The following is a 6861-nucleotide window of genomic DNA, read 5'->3' on the forward strand; positions in this document are numbered from 1 at the left end:
GTACACAACTTGTTGGTGGCGCAGTCCCATCTCTCGCCAAATTCAGTAAGAACCATCGACTGTCGGTAGTGGAATCCATCATATTGCATCACAGTCATTCCCTTGGTAGACTCCATAAACAATATGATGTCGTCATCTGTCTGGATAAGGGTTTCTGAAAATATAAATATAACTTACACTCATTATTGATGCGTATACTTAAGATCTACTTAACCTACTTAGATAAACTAGAATTACTGCTTATAATAAACAAGCGAGAAAAAAAACAGTATGACGAATATGTTAAAAAAATAACTTTATTTAAAGAATTGTACGAATGCGATTTGTACAAATACGAATCCCATATTTTATCACATTAATTATCCGTATCCTCTAGTAGGTACATAACAATGAAACATAAAAGCAAAAAGAAAGCACAGCTGAAAAAAACTAAAGTAAATTAATAATAAGTGCCGTAGTGACAGAAACCTCCAGAATCCCTCTATATTATTCTATCTTCAAACATTCGACACAACGTTGGATCGTGGTTATGAGTGTTCATAAGACACACCAGTTCGAACTTATCGTTAACATGAGCGTAAACGTCACATTTATTAGGATTGGGTTCGTTGCAACACCATCTACTGGTAGCGCCGTTGACACTCACTTCTTTTCTGAATGTGTGCCCATTTATAACAAGAAATTTGTTGCCAGAAGACATCGTCACTACGATAACTGAAACAAAAAACAATTTGTTAAAATCGATCTCATCTTAGTACCGAATCAAAACTCGGTAAGTTAAGAATGACCGGACAAAATAAAGATTATTTGAATGTGAATAATAAATAAATTACAACATAATATATAGTAGAAATGTTGTTCAACAATAATTTGTACAACCGGAAAGCTAAAAGAAAAAAATAATTCCGCTACAGTTGGTTCACACTTTAATTGGTTGTAGGATACTTCTTATTTCGGAAAAAACAAAAGTCCCAGCTGTAAGAAATACTAGTATTTGTGATTAGTATGCTCTTAGCTTGAAGATCCCTAATTTGTATCAATTCAGAAATACGAACGTCGTACGAGTACATCCCGGAACCGCAACGGAAAAAACTTGTCAGCTACTTTTTGTTACAAACAGTCAAAAAGAAACCAGATCTATAACTGAAATTGTGAAGATATGAACAAGAATATTCACATTTTTTTTTTCAACAACTGATTTTGGGGGTCGATGCTATCTAAAAATTGACCAATTATAAGTTCTTGTTTATAACTTCTTGCTGTACTACAAAAATCTCTACTTACAGGTCGATAAGCGTGCACATGTTTGTACAAGATTATTTTTAAAGTAATTTGGATATAGGCGTCTAAAATAACTCATTTTGGAAAAGGTGTCTCTAGCCCAAAATAGTTTGAGTATCCCTGCTCTAGCTCATACTTAAGTAAACAACTATTGAGCAGGTAAAACTATAGCACGTAAGTATGCAGCTCATATTGTTGGCATATTTAAAATATTGGCTTGTAAAGGGTGGGCCATCTAGCGTTTACAATTTGAAGTAGATAGAATAGACTTTGATAGATAGAATGACATTCACTTTTTGACAGGAAGTTTTATGTTTGACATTTGCAAAATGGGACGCTATACGCTCGAACTAAATTGATGTATTAAAAATTTACATCCGATGTAGGTAGTGAGTCTATAAGCAAACTGTGAGAAATTTACGTAGACAATTTTCGAGTTTATGTTTTTGCACATTCAGCAGCGTCATAGCAGAAATGTTTTCGGTTGAACGCACTGGACGAGAACGTACAACGGTTGCTTTGTCTAATAACGATCAATTTTTACGAACGCTTTACAAATGAACCCAAAAACTAAACTCAAGGCAGATAATTTCTCGAAAATTTCTTACAGTTTGCGTTAAAGGTTCTACTTTGGAAGAAAAATATTATTAAGTTCCAATTTTCGTCGAGCATATTGTGACCCATTTAAATACAAGAATTAGATTTTGGACCGAGTCGTATGACAGATGCCTTTCATCGAAATTCGTTAACATGTACAAGGGTAACGTTTCGTGTAAGACCAGCACCTTATGAACACTACGAAACGATTCCACAAACACAGACATTACAAAAGAATAAAACTTCATAAAAGAATATTCGAAATTATTAGCCTAAAAAAGTTAGCTTATACTAATTTTCAACTACCGTTATGATAATGAACAAAGCAATTCAGGTACATACATGGTTTAATTTATACATATCTATACAAAATAATATAATAATGTCTTAAAACTACAAGTCTGAGTAAAATTTGGTATGTAGATAACAAATCCAACTAATAAAAAATAATAATTAATATTAACACAAAAACATGTAGAATAACATAACTTATTGTTAAAGGATTATTTTGATTTACTCTCAATAATCCCTGAATATGTCTGTAAAACAACTATAACTAAACAACTGAAAATATTCAAATGGTTAAACAACTGTACGCAGGCTTTTACATCACGGTGCTGTCAAAGCGTAAAGACCATCAGCTGTTATTTTATAAACAGGAGGGTCGTGATTATGATTGCCGGACACACAGACAAGCTCGTAATTGTCATTAATATGCAAACAAACTGTACATTTCCATGGCACTCTACCAGAGCAGTACCATCGTTCACCATCAATCATTGGCGAGGGACTTATGAACGAATACTTGTTTAACATCAGAAGTGTTGCTCCATCCACAGCTGTCACCACTGTTACTGTAAAACAGAAGAAGTAAAAGAAGTAGCACTCACTGCATTGTTTGTCGGGAGTACTGCCACTACTCCTATTTCTGGTACAATGCAGGCCACTTGTAGAGTTGTTTTTATGATTGTAGGTGTCGAAATAATAAACAAAATATCTTAAAAAGTCTCAGAACTTCTTATGCAGTGAGGCATGAGAGTCGCAGCAAAGTAAGATCCTTGAGTTCAGACAGAAATGAAATATATAATAATATACAATCCACATTATGTAATATTCTTTATTTCAAGATACTAGTAATTTTATAAAATAATACAATTTAAAAATATTAATAAACTTAATAAGGTAATCATTATTTACACACAATCACATTATATTGATAATAGACGATATATAGCTAACAATTAAATAAAGTACCTTACAATAGGAATAAAAATATAATATACTTACATGTAAAATTTATTTCCAACAAATGTAAATGTTATTACTAAAGTCACATAAAATTCATATAAAATCAATTCACTCAAAATAAGAGTTTATAGCTATAATTTTATTTAAAAAAAATTTAACCATATACAGTATAAAATGACAATCTACATACTGAAGTATACATGTTTCTTTGATTCCACTTTAGGTTTTGTATGATTATGATCTCCCTTTTCTATAACCACATTAAGATCTTCCGTTGTCAAAATAGCTTTGCAACCATCAGACTTGCTATTGGTACATTTCCAAACAACACCTTTTTTAGACTTGGTACATCTTCTAAATGTATATGATTTAAAGAGCAGAATATATTTATTCTTTGAAGCTTTTATCAGGACTGGTCCTGGAATGTGATAAATACTAAATATTTTAATATGTAACGATGTTAGTTTTTCTAAAATCATGCATTAACAAGGACAATCATATCATTATACATGTTAGATGACCAAAATAACATTGTCCCACCCATAATATTGCTTAAATAAATAGCAAACATAAAATTTTAAGAAGTCTATCACAGAGCAACCTACCCATATTCAATTGTAAATCCAAACAATACAGTAAATTATTGTTTTAATTATTAATTAATTTAATAATTTTCTGTTTTATTGCTTATTTACAATTAAAAAACCTTGAATTGTAAGCATTATCACAATTTCAGTTTTTCTACCACTGAACCAAGATTTAAACAGATTAATCGCTAATTGGTCCTATTAATTTGTTTCATATATAAATACAGCAAAGTCCCAGAGTGTCGACTACATGTCAGAAGAAAAGAGACGGTATTGGTAGGACCCCCACAAGATGGAACAATAATCTGGTCAAGATCGCTGAACTTGTTTGGTTAAGGGCAGATGAAGACTGATTGAGACGTTGGGTTGATATGATGATGATCATGATATTTAAATACCTGTATAGTATCTGTTTCTTCAATCCCTAAACATTAGTTTATATTTTTTCATTCAATTCAAGCAATTTTTAAAGGAATTACTGATTCCTATTTTAGTCTGTAGTTTTAGTAGTAGTTAATTCCTAGTTTTATGTAGTTATTAAGTACTACCAGACATTATTTACTAAATATAGTAATTAAATATGCAAATAATATCTATAATTGAAAAAAAAAAAATTTAGTGATCAATCATCAACTATCAGATGCTATATGATTATTTTGGGGAAGAATAAAGAATAAAAATAGTATAAAGGCATTAAATTTATTGACTATGGAAAAAATCATATTAAATCTATTGATTATGTTTAACACACATAATATAATGAAAGAATTACATATCAATCAACAACACAAAAATACATCAAAACAAACCAGTAAATAGATCCAGAGATTAGCACTCTGAACTCTTCAGCCCTATTATTATTATAAATGATAATATTTTAAACAGGTATGGATTCATTTATTGGTTTCTACTCCAGACCCATCTTCCAATAATATGTGTGCAAAGTTTGTATTTCACCTGTGTATAAAACTATGACCATTAATTAGAATTTAATTATTCTAAATATATGTTCGTTCAGCATGAATTAATATTCTAGTAAGTACTAAAATATTAAATTCCATTCATATAGTTTCAAGCATATATATGTAGGATAGCGGCCAATATATTTATATCCATTAAATGTTCTCTTAGCAATTGCTGAGGATCTAATTTATAATTTGCGCAAATTCCCCATAGATGAAGCTGTGGAAAATAACTTAAACATAATAATAGGGCACACAATACAACAAATCTGCAGCAGAGACTAATGCCAAGTTATAATAGAAATATTATTATTATTTTGACTGTTTGATTAATAATGGCTTATTACTTTTATTCTCTATTCATTTCTCTCATCTAAATTAGGTGTTTAATTAAAGCATGAAGTTAGTTAGCCACACAGAAGTATATATGTATGACACATTCTTAAACAATGTTTCAGTATCATCGAGATGGTTCGATGTCAATGTATTTAGCTAACAGAGCAATACATACCCAGTTTCACCAAGTTGGATGCCTACAAAAAACCATTCCTTAAGTAAAACTTATATTTGTATGACTTAGTTTTAACCTTGATAAGAAATATATTTTGAAATATCATTTGTTATTAATTCATATTATCTAAACATTGTTATAAATCTTAACTTCAAATCCAATCTTAATCAATTTAAACATTTTATTTACCAGCTTACTATTTGTTAACCATCTGTGAACTTAATATTTCTTATGAACCTTAAGACACCACTAATTACTGGTTTGTTTGACTTACCTGAAACAAAACAAAGAAAAATCCTATAAAAGGTTAGTAACATATTATTTTTGTTTTTTTTATTTCGTAACCTTAGGTTAGAATCGTCACTTGCTACTTTGATTCTCTAATTATAAAATTAGGTTTAAAGTCCAGATTCAAATTCATCTCAGCTGAATGTTTTAATATAAAATCATATTAAAATGCTTTACACACCTTTAATAATATATCCTATGGTTAGTGACGCTTCCCGCCATAGCGTATTTCTTGGATGTAAATAATTAGAACTACTAACAACTTTGGATACACTATGATATTTCAATACTTTGCAGTATTTATATGTAAAATTATGAAATACACATTTTTAAATTTGTTTTATCTGGATACACAACAGAACTTGCACATACTCAAACACAATCACAATAATTTTGCAAAACAACCATTGAAAACTTGATAAGAAATTTATAATGTCAGTTTAAAACTTTTAAACTTATATCAACTTTAAACATATAAATTATTTAAAAGCACACTGATTTAAATACTCTCGGACTAAAAGGAAAACAATAATTATAAAAATTTATAGGCTTTGAGGTTATAATAATGCGTCTGACGACTGATATGTGTATTGAAGTTCCTTCAAAGTTACAGGTATACACAAACTATAAAGTAGGTAATAGGTACATGAACAAGCCAGTATATAACTAATAAAGTGTCAATTAATGTCAATCTCTCGCACAGTAAAATACTTATTGAGAGAAACTTAACGTTAAATGTGGTAAAAGTTTAGATTAGTACCCCTTTACTTATCAGAAAAAAAAATCTTTGAATAGGTATCAAAATAGATTTCATATGGCCTAATATTAGTAACCCAAAGAAGCCTAGAAAAATGCAGAAAAAATTCCGATGAGAGTAGTTTTAAAAAAAAACACATGTGTCCTGTGGGATACGGTGCCAAGAGTCCTAGAGATAATATGTTAAGATTTTAAATTATCGCTAAAGATATATTGCCAAGTTACCTATGACTTTATTGTAAAATAATTTGGTTAGAAAAATAAGAAAAATGATTGCATATTTAATAAAAAATCAGTATCTTTTGTTAAAATCCAAAAAAAGAATATAGTATAAAATATAATTCATGTTGACAAACCAATAAAATAAACAAAAATACGCAATCATCTCTGAGGACAATATGACAAAATTATTTCCTTAGGTATGCAAATGGAATGGACATTAAAAAAAAACAATTTCTGATGGGCAGTCGGTTCGGTTCACACTTCATGCACAAGACCTTGGCCTACCCTTTCATCAATTTTTTTTTTTTCAAGCGTGGTTCGCATCGGCCCTTTTGCCCTAATTTGGAAAATTATTATAACCATCAAATCTGATGTAGTTGTCGGCTTTACAGTACCTACGAGGATTTTT

General features: G+C 30.0%; 1 long non-coding RNA gene across 5 annotated transcripts; it reads right to left on the reverse strand.

The window, feature by feature from the left end:
* Positions 1-278: 278 nt before the first annotated feature.
* Positions 279-6275, reverse strand: LOC126966766 (uncharacterized). 5 transcript variants are annotated; one of them, XR_007729781.1, is made up of 5 exons: positions 5656-6269; positions 5376-5460; positions 5187-5208; positions 2610-3544; positions 279-714 (listed from the first exon to the last, which is right to left on the reverse strand). It is a non-coding gene; the product is annotated as an uncharacterized LOC126966766 (long non-coding RNA). The 5 variants fall into 5 exon arrangements; XR_007729779.1 differs by lacking the exons at positions 5187-5208; positions 5376-5460 and having other exon boundaries at positions 5656-6265; XR_007729782.1 differs by lacking the exons at positions 2610-3544; positions 5376-5460 and having other exon boundaries at positions 5656-6247.
* Positions 6276-6861: the final 586 nt, after the last annotated feature.

The sequence above is a fragment of the Leptidea sinapis genome, chromosome 11, assembly GCF_905404315.1.
Source record: "Leptidea sinapis chromosome 11, ilLepSina1.1, whole genome shotgun sequence".
In the NCBI taxonomy this organism is placed as follows: domain Eukaryota; kingdom Metazoa; phylum Arthropoda; class Insecta; order Lepidoptera; family Pieridae; genus Leptidea; species Leptidea sinapis.